Here is a 17,879-nt window from a genome sequence, read left to right on the forward strand (position 1 = left end):
AGAGAATACCATAAACACCTCTATGCAAATAAATTAGAAAATCTAGAAGAAATGGATAAATTCCTGGACATATACACCCTCCCAAGATGAAACCAGGAAGAAGTCAAATCCCTAATAGACCAATAACAAGTTCTGAAATTGAGGCAGTGATTAATAGCCTAACAACCAGAAAAAGGCCCAGGACCAGATGGATTCACAGCCAAATTCTACCAGAGGTACAAAGAGGAGCTGGTACCATTCCTTCTAAAACTATTCCAAACAACAGAAAAACAGAGAATCCTCCCTAACTCATTTTATGAGGCCAGCATCATCCTGATTCAAAAAACCTGGCAGAGACACAACAAAAAAAGGAAAATTTCAGGCCAATATACCTAATGAACATCGATGCAAAAATCCTCAATAAAATACTACCAAACTGAATCCAGCAGCACACCAAAAAGCTTATCCACCATGATCAAGTGGGCTTCATCCCTGGGATGCAAGTCTGGTTCAACATCTGCAAATCAATAAACATAATCCATTACATAAACAGAACCAATGACAAAAACCACATGATAATCTCAACAGATGCAGAAAAGGCCTTCAATAAAATTCAATACCTCTTCATGATAAAACTCTCAGTAAACTAGGTATTGATGAAACATATCTCAAAATAATAAGAGTTATTTATGACAAACCCACAGACAATGTCATCCCGAATGGGCAAAAGCTGAAAGCGTTCCCTTTGAAAACCAGCACAAGACAAGGATGCCCTCTCACCACTCTTATTCAACGCAGTATTGGAAGTTCTGGCCAGGGCAATCAGGCAAGAGAATGAAATAAAGGGTATTCAAATAGGAAAAGAGGAAGTCAGATTGTCTCTGTTTGCAGATGACATGATTGTATGTTTAGAAAACCCTATCATCTCAGCCCCAAATCTCCTTAAGCTAACAAACAAGCAACTTCAGCAAAGTCTCAGAATACAAAATCAACGTGCAAAAATCACAAGCATTCCTATACACCAATAATAGAGAGCCAAATCATGAGTGAACTCCTATTCACAATTGCTACAAAGAATAAAATACCTAGGAATACAACTTAAAAGGGATGTGAAGGACCTCTTCAAGGAGAACTACAAACCACTGCTCAAGGAAATAAGAGAGTACACAAACAAATGGAAGAACATTCCATGCTCATGGATAGGAAGAATCAATATTGTAAAAATGGCCATACTGCCCAAAGTAATTTATAGATTCAATGCTATCCCCATCAAACTACCATTGACTTTGCTCATAGAATTAGAAAAAAAAACTTTAAATATCATATGGAACCAAGAAAGAGCTGGTATAGCCAAGACAATCCTAAGCAAAATGAACAAAGCTGGAGGGATCATGCTACCTGACTTCAAATTATACTACGAGGCTACAGTAACCAAAACAACATGGTACTGTACCAAAACAGATATTTAGACCAACAAAACAGAACAGAGGCCTCAGAAATGACACCACACGTCTACAACCATCTGATCTTTGAAAAACCTGACAAAAAGAAGCAATGGGGAAATGATTCCCTATTTAATAAATGCTGTTGGGAAAACTGGCTAGCCATATGCAGAAAAGTGAAACTGAACCCCTTACTTACAACTTATACAAAAATTAACTCAAGGTGGATTAAGGACTTAAACGTAAGGCCTAAAACCATAAAAACCCTAGAAGAAAATCTAGGCAATACCATTCAGGACAAAGGCATGGGCAAAGTCTTCATGACTAAAACACCAAAAGCAATGGCAACAAAAGCCAAAATTGACAAACGGTATCTAATTAAACTAAAGAGCTTCTGCACAGCAAAAGAAACTATCATCAGAGTGAACAGACAACTTGCAGAATGAGAGAGAATTTTTGCAATCTATCCATCTGACAAAAGGCTAATATCCAGAATCTACAAGGAACTTAGGCAAATTTGCGAGAGAAAAAAAAAACAACCCCATCAAAAAGTGGGCAAAGGATATGAACAGACACTTCTCAAAAGAAGACATTTATGTGGCCAACAAACATAAGAAAAAAACTCATCATCACTGGTCATTAGAGAAAGGCAAATCAAAACCACAATGAGATACTATCTCATGCCACTTAGAATGGCGATAATTAAAAAGTCAGGAAACAACAGATGCTGGAAAGGATGTGGAGAAATAGGAGCGCTTTCACACTGTTGGTGGGAATGTAAATTAGTTCAACCATTGTGGAAGACAGTGTGGCGATTCCTCAAGGATCTAGAACTAGAAATACCATTTCACCCAGCAATCCCATTACTAGGTATATATCCAAAGGATTATAAATCATTCTACTATAAAAACACATGCACATGTATGTTTATTGCAGCACTGTTCACAATAGCAAAGTCTTGGAACCAACCCAAATGCCCATCAATGATAGACTGGATAAAGAAAATGTGGCACATATACACCATGGAATACTAAGCAGCCATAAAAAAGGATCAGTTCATATCCTTTGCAGGGACATGGATGAAGCTGGAAACCACCATTCTCAGGAAACTAACACAAGAACAGAAAACCAAACACTCATGTTCTCACTCATAAGTGGGAGTTGAACAATTAGAACACATGGACATAGGGAGGGGAACATTACACACTGGGGCCTGTCGGGGGTTGGGGGCCTAGGTGAGGGATAGCATTAGGAGAAATACCTAATGTCGATGATGGGTTGATAGGTGCAGCAAACCACCATGGCATGTGTATACCTAGGTAACAAACCTGCACATTCTGCACATGTATCCCAGAACTTAAAGTATAAAAAAAAGGCCCGGCGTAGTGGCTCACACCTGTAATCCCAGCACTTTGGGAGGCTGAGGCGGGTGGATCATGTGGTCAGGAGATTGAGACCATCCTGGCCAACATGGTGAAACCTTGTCTGTACTAAAAAAAAGAAAAAAGAAAAAAGAAAAATTAGCCAGGCTTGGTGGCATGCACCTGTAGTCCCAGCTACTCAGGAGGCTGAGGCAGGAGAATCGCTTGAACCCAGGAGGCAGAGGTTGCAGTGAGCTGAGATCATGCCACTGTACTCCAACCTGGGCAACAGAGTGAGACTCTGTCTCAAAAAAAAAAAAAATCCTCAATATATTACTCATCTTTTAACATCTTTTACTCTTCCTTTTTTAAAAAAAAATCTCTATCTCTCTATGTATGCTATAGAGAAAACATTTTTGTATTTCCTTCAAATTCCCTAATTCTCTTTTTAATTATGCCCAGTCAAGTTATTATCCTGTTGAATTTATTAGATCAACTATAAGAAAAAAAAACTAATGTATTGATGTGTTGGGTTGAATGTGGAGAATAAAGGGAAGGGATAAGAGCTAACTCAAAGGTTTCAGGCTTTGGAACTAGATACAAGTTTGAAACACTGAAAAAGAACAAGATGTGTGATAGGAGGCCTTGGAGATTGTGATATTTTGGGGGACATGTTGAAAATGGGATGTTTCTGAGACATACAAGTGGAAGAATCAACCAGGCACCTAATTATTCATGTCTGGAGCTCAGTAGGAAAGCCAGTACTACAAAGACAAATTGTGAATTCTATGAAGTCTTTGTATTAACTCAGGCTTTACATGAAAGTGTAAAGAGATTTCCTAGCAGCGAGAGCATAGAGTGTGAAGAGGAGAGACAAAGATTGAGCTCGACCCAGGAAAGGACGGAATGTGCAAAGGAGTCAGAGACAGAGCATCTCGGGCAGTAAGAGCAAACCAAAAAACAATCATGATAAAAATTCATTATTTTAAAAAGGAGACTGTGGCTACAACCACCACTAACATTTCTTCCTCTGCTGTCTCCACATTGTAAAAGGAACATAAACTCAGATTGCCCCAGAGCCGTGGTGGGCAGTTCAGGAGTGCCAAGCTGGGCTCTACAGCCAGCACTCAAGTGGGAGAGGAGCCTACACTCAGAGTATTGAGAGGGGCATGGCTGCAACTGTGAGAAAATATAAGGAAGCCACATGACTGAGCAAGAGCCCACCAACTGATCAATACACCTAAGTACCACCTACTCGATCACACCTCAAGGCTTCAATACCAAAAATACCTCGTTAACAGACTCCTTTGAGAAACCAAAGACAAAAAGTCAGCTACAAATAAAGACCCTGCACAAAGGCTCAGCTCCATGAAAACACACAGAAAAGAAGTCTATTGACTGTATCAATCTACACTACAGTTAAAGGAACACCCACATGCAGAGATGAGAAAGAACCAATGCAAGAATACTGGTAACCGGTAACTCAAATGGTCAGAGTGTCGTATGTCCTCCAGATGATTGCACCTGTTCTCCAGCAAGGGTTCTTAACCCTGTTGAGCTGGCTGGAATGACAGTATTCAGAACATAAATAGAAATGAAGATCATCGAGATTCAGGAGAGTGGCAAAGCCCAATCCGAGGAAACTAAAAACCACAATAAAATGATACAGAAGATGAAAGATGAAATAGCCAGTATGTATAAGAACCTGAGAGAGCTGACAGAGCTGAGAAACACACTAAAAGAATTTCACAACACAATTACAAGTATTAATAGCAGAACAGACCAAGCTGAAGAAAGAAAATTAGAACTTGAAGCTGGTTCTCTGAAATAAGACAGTCAGACAAAAATAAAGAAAAAACAATGAAAAGGAATGCACGAAACCTCCAAGAAATATGGAATCATGTAAAGAGGCCAAATATATGAATCACTGGCATCCCTAAAAGGGACGAGGGGAAAGCAAACAACTTAAAAAACATATTTTAGGATATCGTCTATGCAAACTACCTCACCTTGCTAGAGAGGCCAACGGTCAAACTCAGGAAATACAGAGAACGCCTGCCAGATTCTCCCCAACACACATAATCATCAGAATTTTCCAAGGTTGAAATGAAAGGCAGAATGATAAAGACAGCTAGAGAGAAAGGGCAGGTCACCTGCAAAAAGAGAACACCATCAGGATAACAGCAAATCTCTCAGCTGTAACCCTACAAGCAAGAAGAGATTGGGAGCCTATATTCAACATTTTTAAGGAAAAAATCTTCAACCAAGAATTTCACATCAAGCCAAACTAAGCTCCCTAAGCATAGGAGAAGTAAGATCCTTTTCAGATAAGCAAATGATGAGAGAGTTTATTACCACCAGACCTGCCTTACAAGAGATCTTGAAAGCACTAAATATAGAAAGAAAAGACCGCTACCGGCCAATACAAAAACACTTAAATACACAGACCAGTAACACTATAAAGCACAATACAAACAAACCAGCATAGTAACCAGCTAACAACACAATGAAAAGATCAAAACCACACATGTCAATACTAACCCTGAATATAAACAGGCTAAATGGCTCCATTTAAACGGTACAGAATGGCAAGCTGGATAAAAAGGCAAAACTCAATGGTATGCTGCAAGAGACCAATCTCACACATAATGACACCCATAGGCTCAAAATAAAAACAAAGAAATGGAGGCAAATCTACCAAGCAAGTGGAAATCAGAAAAAATCAGGGGTTGAAATCCTAATCTTAGACAAAACAGACTTTAAATCAATAAGGCTTTAAAAAAAAAGACAAAGAAGGGCATTACATAATGTAAAGAGTTCAATTCAACAAGAGTTCAATTCAACAATTTAACTGTCCTAAATACATGTGCACCCAACATAGGGGCATCCAGATTAATAAAGCAAGTTCTTAGAGTCATACAAAGAGACTTAGACTCCCACACAATAATAGAGACTTCAACATTCCACTGAAAGTATTAGACAAATCATTGAGGCAGAAAATTAACAAAGATATTCATGACCTGAACTCAACATTGGACCAAATGGATCTGCTAGACCTGTACAGAACTTTCCACCCAAAAACAACAGAATATACATTCTTCTCATCGCCACATGGCACATACTCTAAAATTGACCACATAATTGGACATAAAACAATCCTCAGCAAATGCAAAAAAAATTATACCAAACACACTCTTGGACCACAGTGCAATAAATATAGAAGTCAAGACTAAAAAAAAAATTGCCCCAAACCATGTAATTACATGGAAATTAAACAACATGTTCCTGAATGACTTTTGGGTACATAATGAAATTAAGTCAGATGTCAAGAAATTATTTGAAACTAATGAGAACAAAGTTACAACATACCGGAATATCTGGGATACAGCTAAGGCAGTGTAAAGAGGGAAGTTTATAGCACTAAACACCCATGTAAAAAAGTTAGAAAGATTTCAAATTAACAAGCTAACATCACAGATGAAAGAATTAGAGAAGCAAGAGCAAATCAATCCCAAAGTTAGCAGAAGACAAGAAATAACAAAAATCAGACCTAAACTAAAGGAAATCGAAACCAAAAAAACCTTAAAAGATCAATGAATCCAGGAACTGGAATTTTGAAAAAATTACTAACATAGAGCACTAGCTAGACTAATAAAGAAAAAAAGAGAATAAATCCAAATAAACACAATTAGAAATGATGGAAAGGATACACCACTGGCCCCACAGAAATAAAGATAACCATCAGAAACTACTGCAAACACCTCTACACACACACACTAGAAAACCTAGAAGATATGGATAAATCCCTGGAAACATGCTTTCCCAAGGCTGAGCCAGAAAGAAATCGATTCCCTGCACAAACCAATAATGAGCTCTGAAACTGAATGAATAATAAATAGCCTACCAAGAAAAATAAAAAGGACAAGATGGATTCACAGTAGAATTCTACCAGATGTACAGAGAGAGCTGGTACCATTCCTACTGAAACTATCACCAAAAATTGAGGAAAGGGGACTCCTCCCCAACTCATTCCATGAGGCTAGCATTATCCTGATACCAAAACCTGGCAGAGACACAACGAAAAAAGAAAACTTCAGGCCAATATCCTTGATGAACATTGATGCAAAACCAACATCCTTGATGAACACTGATGCAAAAATCCTCAACAAAATGCTTGTAAACAAAACGCAGCAGCACATCAAAAAGCTAGTCTACCACAGTCAAGTAAACTTCATCCTTGGGATGCAAAGTTGGTTCAATGTACACAAACCAATAAATCTAATTCATCACATAAACAGAACTAAAGGAAACAAACATGATTATCTCCATAGATGCAGTAAAAATTTTTGATAAAATTCAACATCTCTTCGTGTTAAAAACTCTCAATTCACTAAATATTGAAGGAATATATCTCAAAATAATAAGAGCCACCTACAACAAACCCACAAACAACAGCATATTGAACAGGGAAAAGCTGAAAGCATTCCCCTGGAAAACTGGCACAACACAAGAATGCCCTCCCTCACCACTCCTGTTCAACATAGTATTGGAAGGTCTGGCCAGAACAATCAGGCAAGAGAAAGAAATAAAGCATATTTAAATAGGAAGAGAAGAATTAAAAGTATCCGTTTTTGCAAATGACATGTTTTTATATCTAGAAAACCCCATAGTCTCAGCCTAAAATCTCCTTCAAATGATAAACAACTTCAGCAATGTTGCAGGATACAAAATCAATGTACAAAAATCACTAGCATTTCTATACACCAACAACAGCCTAGCTGAGAGCCAAATCAGGAATTGAATCCCATTCACAATTACCACAAAAAGAATAAAATATCTAGGAATACAGCAAACCACGGAGGTGAAAGATCTCTACAATGGGAATTCCAAAGTGCTGCTCAAAGAAATCAGTGATGACACACACAAAAAATATGAAAACATCCCATGGTCATGGACAGGAAGAATCAATATCATTAAAATGGCCATACTGCCCAAAGCAATTTACAGATTCAACGCCATTCCTGTCAAACTACCAGTGACATTCTTCACAGAACTAAGAAAAAGAAACTATTTTAAAATTTATATGGAACCAAAAGAGGGCCCAAATGGCCAAGGCAATCCTAAGTGAAAAGAACAAAACTGGAGGCATCATGTTACCCAACTCCAAACTATACTATGGGGCTACAATAACCAAAACAGTATGGTACTGGTACAAAAACAGACACATAGACCAATGGAACAGAATAGAGAGCCCAGAAACAAGCCCACACACCTATGACTGTCTTTGACAAAGCTGACAAAAACAAGCAATGGGGAAAGGACTCCCTATTAAATAAATGGTGCTGGGATAACAGGCTAGTCATAAGCAGAAGATTGAAACTGGACTCCTTTTTTACATCATATACAAAAATCAACTCAAGATAAATTAAAGATTTAAATGTAGAACCCAAAAACTATAAAAACCCTAGACAACTTAGGCAATACCATCCTGGACACAGGAATGGGCAAAGATTTTATGACAAAGACAGTAAAAGCAATCATAACAAAAGCAAAAATTAACAAATGGGATCTAATTAAACTTAAGAGCTTCTGTACAGCAAAAGAAACTATCAACAGAGTAAACAGACAACCTACAGAATGGGAGAAAATATTTGCAAACTATGCATCTGGCAAAGGTCTAATATCCAACATCTGTAAGGAACTTAAACAAATTTACAGAAAAAAGCAAACAATCCCATTGAAAAGGGGACAAAAGACATAAACAGGTATTTTTCTAGAAAAGACATACATGCAGCCAAAAAGCATATTTTAAAAAGCTCAGTATTGCTGATCATTAGAGAAATGCAAATTAAAACCACAATGAGATATTGTCTCACACCAGTCAGAATGGTTATTATAAAAAAGTCAAAAACTTACAGATGCTGGCAAGGATGTGAAGAAAAAGGAACACTTATACACTATTGGTGGTAACGTAAATTAGCGCAACCATTGTGGAAAGCAATACGGTGGTTTCTCAAAGAGCTAAAAGCAGAACCACTGTTGGACACAGCAATTCCATTACTGGGTATATACCCAGAGGAATATAAATCATTCTACCATAAAGACACACGCATGTAAATGTTCATTGCAGCACTATTCACAATAGCAAAGATATGGAATCAACCTAAATGCCCAACAGTGACAGATTGGATCAAGAAGATGTAGTACGCATACACCATGGAATACTATGCAGCTATAAAAGAGAATGAGATAATGTCTCTTGCAGAACATAGATGGAGCTGGAGGATATTATCCTAGGCAAACTAATGCAGGAACAGAAAACCAAATACCACATGCTCTCACTTATAAGTGGGAGCTAAATGAGGAGAACTCATGAACATAAAGAAGGGAACAACAGACATTAGGGCCTACTTCAGGGTAGAGGGTGGGAAGAAGGAGAGGAGGAGAAAAAAATAGCTATTGGGTACTAGGCCTAGTACCTAGGTGATAAAATTATCTGTACAATAAACCCCCATGACACGAGAGCTTACCTATAAAACAAACCTGCACATGTACCCTCGAATCTAAATTAAAAGTTTAAATAGTAGAAAAATCACAAAATTTAAAAAAAGAAAATAGCCATACTTACCATGCTTATGGATTTGCTGGTGTTCATACTTCTTAAGGGTAGAATATTTTAAACAATTGGGAGAGGAATGGGACAAGGTAGGAGTTTCCCTTTGGCATAGCTTCCATTCCATAGAAAAAGAAGAATCAAACAAGAAGGACAAAACACCTAATGAAGCGATCCATTGATGTGCTTCGTGTAAACGCAATTGAAAGCTTAGAATCCAAATATTTTATGAGCACAAAGTGTAAGATAATCACCAAACATGGACTAAGCCTTTGAACTTTGGATAAATATTTTTTAATCTTTGATAGATTTCCATCTACTGGCAGAAATAAAAACAAAAATCAATTTGGTATTGATCAATTGCTAAGTTTTCACTGGAAATTTCAACTAAAGGTAACTCACTTTTATAAAAATATGAACAAATTAAAACCAAAATTAGTAGAAAGAGTGAAGTAATAAAGCTCAGAACAGAAATAAATGAAATAAAGATTTTTAAATAATTTATAAGATCAACAAAACAGAGTTATTTTTTGAAAAGATGAACAAAATTGACTAACATTTATCTAGAATAACTAAGATAAAATTGAAAAGACTCAAATAAATAAAATCAGAGGTGAAAAAGAAGACATTTTGACCAACACTAAAGAAATACAAAGGATCATAAGAAGGTATCATGAGTGGCTATATGTAAACAAAACTGAAAACATAGAAGAAATGAATAAATTTTGTTACACATACAACCTACTAAGGTTAAATTATCCTTTCTGATCCAAAAAAATAGAATATTAAGAGCAAAAATTTTGTAGAATGTCTGGGACATTTTTCATTTGGATTAATTCACTTTGAATTAAAATAACAGCAACTAAAAGTCATCTGAGGATTCAGTGATAATTCAAATTGCATTTTAGTTCTAAAGCAATTAACTTTCAAAACTGTCAGTTTTAGAAGGAAACACTATCAAATGGACATGCTGCCTAGGATGGTGCCTTTAGAAGAAGGGGCTGAGTAAACATTCGATGAATTAATACATGCATTTTGAAATTGATAGTTGCACAGACTATGTTTTGTAAACTGGAGTGTTATAATATGGGAGCTCAATGTATTCAGTTGAAATTCCTAACTTAGCTACGTACTGTTTGTATAAACTTGAACATTTACTTAATTTTGTTAAGCTGCAGGTCCTACTGTAAAAATATGGGTAAACATTTAAGTACCTCTCAGGATTTTTTGAGAAGTAAGTAGGTGGCCCACAATAAATAATTTGCATTGTTTTTGGTCAGCAGTAGGCTTTAAAAATCAAGTACTATTATTAAATAGTAAAATTATGTAAATCTGTATGCTAAATATTAATTTCATGCTTCAGTTCATTTTATTTTGTAATATTTGGATTTTAATGTCTCAACTAGTCCCCAAAGGAGTGGAATGCAAAATTTGAAGTCTTCTTTGAGTAAATGAACTGTATAAATCTCAATGTCAAGTTTGTTTAAAAAATTGAATTGCTGTGTGACAGACAAATGTCTTGCAAATATCTTTTAGTCTTTCATTTTCCCATTTTCAGTGTTTTCACTCCTTCCTCTCTCCTCTCTGGCTCCATTTACACACATTTTAAGAAATAAAAGCAATATATTAAAAAATGAGGCTGTGTCCTGCAGGGATGGGTGCTGCTGAGATCAGGTAAAATGAGTAAAAGGGATGCCAAGCACTTTGCCAGACACATGTTGGTCATTCACCAACTGATGCAAAACTCAATGCCAAGTGGTTGAACGCTTAGCCACAGAACATACTGAGACTCTACTGCTGATCTTCCTGTGGTAAGACAGAAAGGGAAGCCCAAAGAAGAGAGTTACATGTTCCCTCCCTGTGAAATTCATCCCTTTTCAATAATCCCTCGGGGAACTGCCCAGCCCCTCATCTGTCCAGTTTTTGGTCAGGCATGACCTTCTTTAACATTTATAGAGACTTACTGTCTCAGATACTATTCTAAATGCTTAAGTGTATGAAATCATTTAACCTTTACCACAATCCCATGCAGAAGATCTAATTACTACCCCATTTTACAGATGAAGAAAATGAGGCACAGAGAGGTTAAGTTTCTTGCCCTGCATCACAGTGAAGTGGCAGAGCAGAGATTCAAACCTAGGCATTCTGATGCAAGGATTTGTGCTTTCATCATCTTACCATCTCTGCAAAGCCTTCACCAATTGCCTCAAGCATATTTTACTGTAATTCCTCCATACTCACTTGGAATACATTTGTTTTCATAAATGTCTAGAGCATCACTGTCCAATAGAAATAAAATGTGAGTGATGTGAGCCACATACATAATTTTGAATGTTCTAGTAGCCACATTTTAAAAAATTAAATGGAACAGGTGAAAATAATTTTAAAGCTATACTTTATTGAACCCAATTGTGATGTTTAGTTTTATGTGCCAACCTGGCTACCCTATTGTGTCCAGTTGCTTGGTTGAACAAAAGCCTAGATGGCACAATAAAATATTTTTCAGATGTGATTAACAATTAAATCTGTATAGTAGATTACACTCCATATTGTGCGTGGGCCACATCCAATCAGTTGAAGGCCTTAAGAGCTAAGACTGTAACATAGAGGCTGGTGTGGTGGCTCATGCCTGTAATCCCAACACTTTGAGAAGATGAAGCAGGAGGATCACTTATGCCCAGAAGTTCAAGACCAGTCTGGGCAACACAGTGAGACCCTCCCATCTCTAAAAAAAAATGTTTTAAATTAGCCAGGCATGGTGTCATGTGCCGGTTGTCCCAGCTATTCAGGAGGCTGAGGTGGCAGGATCACTTGAGCCTGGTAGGTTGAGGCTGTAGTGAGACATGATTGTGCCACTGCACTCAGCCTGGGCAAAAGAGTGAGATCCCATTTCAAAAAAAAAAAGACTGTAACATAAAAAATTTACCTGTATTATCTTTGCTAGGACTTTGTATTAGTCCATTTTCACACTGCTATAAACAACTGCCTAAGACTGGGTTATTTATAAAGGAAAGAAGTTTAATTGACTCACAGTTCCACCTGGCTGGGGAGGCCTCAGGAAACTTACAATCATAGCAGAAGGTGAAGGGGAAGCAAGCACCTTCTTCACAAGGTAGCAGGGAACAGGTGTAGGGGACTGCCAAACACTTTTAAACCATCAGATCTAGTGAGAATTCATTCACTATCATGAAAATAGCATGGGGAAACTGCTCTTTGATTCAATCACCTCCCTCAACACAGAGGAATTACAATTTAAGATGAGATTTGGGTGGGGACACAGAGGAAATCCATATTATTCCACCACTGGCCCCTCCAAAATCTCATGTCCTTTTCAATTTCAAAACCAATCATGCCTTCCCAACAGTTTCCCAAAGTCTTAACTCATTCCAGCATTAACCCAAAAGTCCAAGTCCAAAGTCTCATCTGAGACAAGGCAAGTCCCTTCCACACAGGAGCCTGTAAAATCAAAAGCAAGTTAGTTACTTCCAAGATGCAATGGGGGTACACTCATTCCTGTTCCAAATGCCAAAACAAAGGAGACATAGGCCCCATGCATGTCCAAAACTCAGCAGGGCATTCATTAAATCTTGAAGCTTCAAAATAATTTCCTTTGACTCCATGTCTCACATCCAGGGCATGCTGATACAAGAAGTGGGCTCCCAGAAACTTGGGTAGCTCCACCCCTGTGGCTCTGCAGGATACAACCCCCACAGCTGCTTTCACGGGCTGGTGTTGAGTGCCTGTGGCTTTTCCAGGAGCATGGAGCAAGCTGTCAGTGGATCTACCTTTCTGGGGTCTGGAGGATGGTGGCCCTCTTGTTATAGCTCCACAAGGCAGTGCCCCAGTGAGAACTCTGTATGGGGGCTCCAACCCCACATTTCCCCTCTACATTGCCCTAGTATAAGTTCTCCATGAGGGCTCTGCCTCTGCAGCAAACTTCTATCTGGACATCCAGGTGTTTCCACACATCCTCTGAAATCTAGGCAGAGGTTCCCAAAGCTCAACCCTTGTCTTCTGTGCACCTGCAGGCCCAACACCACACGGAAGCTGCCAAGGCTTGGGGCTTGCACTCTGAAGCCACAGCCTGAGCTGTACCTTGGCCCCTTTTAGGCATGGCTGGAGCTGGAGAAGCTGGAATGCCGGTCACCATGTCCCAAGACTACACAGAGCAGCAGGGCCCTGGGCCTGGCCCATGCAATCATTTTTCCCTCCTCTCCTCTGGGCCTGTAATGGGAGAAGCTGCTGTGAAGATCTCTGACTTGCCCTGGAGACATTTTCCCCATTGTCCTGGCTCTTAACACTCAGCCTCTTGCTACTTATGGAAAATCCTGCAGCTGGATTGAATTTCTCCCCAGAAAGTGGGTTTTTCTTTTCTACCACATGGATAGGCTGCAAATTTGCCAAGCTTTTATGATCTGCTTCCCTTTTAAGCATAAATTCTTATTTCAGATCATCTCTACATGAACACATATGACTGTACGCATTCAGAAAAAGCCAGAATAAGCATCTTCAATGCTTTGCTGCTTAGAAATTTCTTCTGCCAGACACCCTAAATTACCTCTCTCAAGTTCAAAGTCCTACAGAACTCTAGGGCAGGGATAAAATGCTGCCAGTCTCTTTGCTAAAGCATAGCAAGAGTGACCTTTATTCCAGCTTCTAACAACTTCCTCATCTCCATCTGAGACCTCCTCAGCCTGAATTTTATTGTCCATATCACTATAATTTTGGTTAAAATCATTCAACAAGTATCTAGGAAGTTTCAACCTTTCCCACATCTTCCTGTCTTCTTCTGAGCCTTCCAAACTCTTCCAACCTCTGCCCATTACCCAATTCCAAAGTCTCTTCTACATTTTCAAGTATCTTTATAGCAGTGCCTCAACTCCCAGCACCAATTTCCTATATTAGTCCATTTTCACACTGCTATAAAGAACTACCTGAAACTGGGAAATTTATGAAGGAAAGAGGCTTAACTGACTCACAGTTCTGCATGGTTAGGGAGGTCTCAGGAAACTTACAATCATGGTGGAAGGCAAAAGGGAAGCAAGCACCTTCTTCACAAGGCAACAGGAGAGAGTGGTGGGGGGAGCTGCCAAACACTTTTAAACCATCAGATCTAGTGAGGACTCACTCACTAACATGAGAATCGCATGGGGAAAACTGCCACCATGATCCAATCACCTCCCACCGGGTCCCTCCCTCAACATGTGGGGATTACAATTCAAGATGAGATTTGAATGAAGATACAGAGCCAAACCATGTCAGGCTCCCATAACAAAACAGCACAGACTGAGTGGTTTAAACAAGAGAAATGTATTTTCTCACAGCTTTGGAAACTGGAAGTTCAAGATCAAGGTATTGGCAGGTTTGGTTTCTCCTGTGGCTTTTTTTTTTTTTTTTTTTTTTGGCTTGCGGACAAGGCCTTTTCTCTGTTCAAGAACATCCCTGGTGTCCTATCATATTAGCCCCCCACCCTTACAGTCCCATTTAATCTTAATTGCCTCTTTAAAGGCTCTGTCTCCAAATACAATTCCACTGGGGGTTAGAACTTCAACATATGAATGTGGGGAAGAGACACAATTCAGTTCATAACATTGCCTGAGTTACCAGCCTGACTCGTCTGCCCTGTGGATTTCTGACTCAAAACTGCAACATCAACTCTTACCTTAATCTCCAGGCTGCTGACACAGTCTACAAATATCAGAGTTGGCAGCCTCCATAATTACATGAGCCAATTCCTTAAAATAAATTCCTTTCTCCTCTCTCTCTCTCTGTCTCTCATTCTTTGTGTGTGTGTGTGTGTGTGTGTGTGTGTGTGTGTGTGTGTAGTATATATGTAACAGGATATTATGTATATACAGATGTATATACACCTACATATATACACACATATATTATGTGTATATACACATATGTATGTCTATGTATACATATGTATATATACATATACATGTGTTTACATATACATAAGTATATGGCACATACATGTGTGTTTACATATACAGAACATGTGTGCATTTACATATATGTATAATACACATGTGTTTGTGTGTATACATAAATGTATATACATGTTTGTATGTGTATATATCCTATTACATATATAAATTAAATATATAACATTTAATTATAATCTATTAGCTCCACTTCTCTGGAGAGCCCTGATACACCAGTATATCTTAAGTGTTATTATTCCTACATGTAATCAATATAAAAATTATTGAGATATTTTATGTTTTATGCATGCTATGTTTCTGAAATCTTGTTAGTATTTTGTGCTTATAGCACTTATCAGTTTGGACTGGCCACATCTCAAGTGCTGGATAATCACATGTGGCTAGTGGCCATCATATTGGGCAGTGAAGGTCTAGAGCAGACAGGCAAGGTGAAGCGGAAAGAAGAACAAAAATGAAGACAGACCAGGGTTTAAACTCCACCGTGTCCCTGAAGCTCAGTGAATGCTAGCTATAATTTCTATGCTCCTAACTGGAGAACTTTCCTGAGCCTTGGTTTTCTCATACATAAATGAGGGATAATAGTACCTCCCTTAAAGAGCTGTTACAAAGATTCATTGGAAAGCCCCTCACAGAGTGCTTGGTAAAGTGTAGATGCTCAATAAATATCAGACACTTTTCTTTTCCTCTTAGTCTTCATATCTGTTTTCCTACCTTCCCTCTTCAAGGAAAAAGTCTGCTTATTTTACCTTTGTTTCCCCAGCCTGGCCCACTGGTAGGTGCTCAGAAAGTCGTTGTAGAATTAATGAGTGGTCTTAAGTTCCTATAGTGGAATATATCCGATTGCTAATTTAGATTTTCCTTTAATAAATCATCCTTTAAAACACTTTGGCAAGACTTGCAAGTTGTGGAGCTGTTGACATTGTAGCTGGTGGTCCAGTGGAGAGATGGTCCAAGGTTTAGTTTGGGGATTGGAGGGAAGAGCCTGTTAAGGGAAAGGAAATGTGGCAGCATCACAAACAAAACAAACCAGATGAGATGAACCACAGGCATCTGTGACATAAGATTACAACAAAATTTTTTAATTCAGTTACTGAAGATAAATTTGAAAACTGTTAATGAGATGTATCCTTATGAAAGGAAAAAAATAGGAAACACATTCACCCTGGGTCACAAAAATCTAGTTTAGATGAAAAGAATTTGCCCTGCCAGTGAGTACATTAAAGATGTGATTCATTTGCAAAAGTAAAATTTCCTGGTAATATGACATATTAAGAAGGCATCTGATGTATTAGTCTGGGTTCTCTAGAGAAATAGAACCAATAGGAGATATGGAAATATGATATATTATATGGAAATGGCTCACAAGAGTATAAAGCTAACAAATCCCAAGATCTGAAGTCAGCAAGTTGGAAACCTAGGAGAGCTAATGGTTCCAGTGCTCAGGCTGGCAGGCTTGAGATTCAGGGCAAACCAATGTTTCAGTTAGGGTCCAAAAGCAGGGAAAAAAAAATGTCCCCTCTCAAAGGCACTCAGGCAGAAAGAGCTTCCTTTAACTCATGGGAAGATGAGCCTTTGTCCGCTTCAGGTCTTCAACGAACCAAACCATGTGGGCCCACCCACATCATGGAGGGCAATCTGCTTTATTCAGTCTATCAGTTTAAATATTAATCTCATGCATCCAAAAACACCCTCACTGATATACCCAGAATAATGTTTGATCAAATGCCTGGGCACCCCATGGCCCAGTTAAGTTGACGCCTAAAATTAACCATTACACCTGATATATACTCATGACAGATTTCTTTCAGAGCTTCCCATGTCAGTAAAATGTGCTTGCAACCAATAGGTCTCCTTTTTCTCCCTACTTTGCTTCTTCTCAAGTGCATTATTTTCTTTCCCTCATCCTCATATAAGCTATTGGAGAAACACTTTGGAATGGGAACTAACATCTACAGCACACCACCACCCCATGCTATGCTTATTACCAGGTACTCATCACACTGTGTCCCCGCCAGAAGCTAGAGAACAGGAGAAGTCATCCAAGTGGCAACAACCTTGGGAAGCCATTGCAGCCCTAACTCTCTTGCTCAGCCTTGTCATTTCAAAAACTCAATCTCGTCAGGGTGTCAAATTCGGTCAAACTTGGGAATTATAATTCACAGAAACTCGATTCAAGATACTTCTGTACAAACAAACAAAAAGCCATCTAATTAATTACAACAAGAAATACAACTGCCAAGGGGATCTCTAGCTAAAGCATCCCTTCCTTGTAAAATTATATCGGAAGTCAAATTAGAATTGAAATATTAGGTTAGGGCAAAAGTAATTGCAAGTAATTGCATTTTTTGCCTTTCAAAGTAATGGCAAAAACTGCCATTACTTTTGTACCAACCTAATGTTGATTACTTGAACTGAATCTAGAGTAAGTGGAAGGTTGATTTAAACAAGATGCTCAATTACACCAAGCGAAGAATGGCTGATGCTACAATTTCTACAATCATCAGACAGGAAAAAACTTGGAACCCAATTT

The 17,879-nt window shown here is 38.4% G+C and overlaps 1 long non-coding RNA gene across 1 annotated transcript in view; it reads right to left on the bottom strand.

The window, feature by feature from the left end:
* Window positions 1-9,669: 9,669 nt before the first annotated feature.
* Window positions 9,670-17,879, bottom strand: part of LOC134806981 (uncharacterized) — a 68,126-nt gene continuing 59,916 nt past the window's right edge. Inside the window, exons 7-8 of the long non-coding RNA XR_010154488.1 lie at window positions 16,096-16,331; window positions 9,670-13,619 (exon numbers count right to left, since the gene is read on the bottom strand). This is a non-coding gene — a long non-coding RNA (uncharacterized LOC134806981). The remainder of the gene's footprint in view (window positions 13,620-16,095; window positions 16,332-17,879) is intronic.

This window comes from Pan troglodytes, chromosome 22, assembly GCF_028858775.2.
Source record: "Pan troglodytes isolate AG18354 chromosome 22, NHGRI_mPanTro3-v2.0_pri, whole genome shotgun sequence".
Lineage (NCBI taxonomy): Eukaryota > Metazoa > Chordata > Mammalia > Primates > Hominidae > Pan > Pan troglodytes.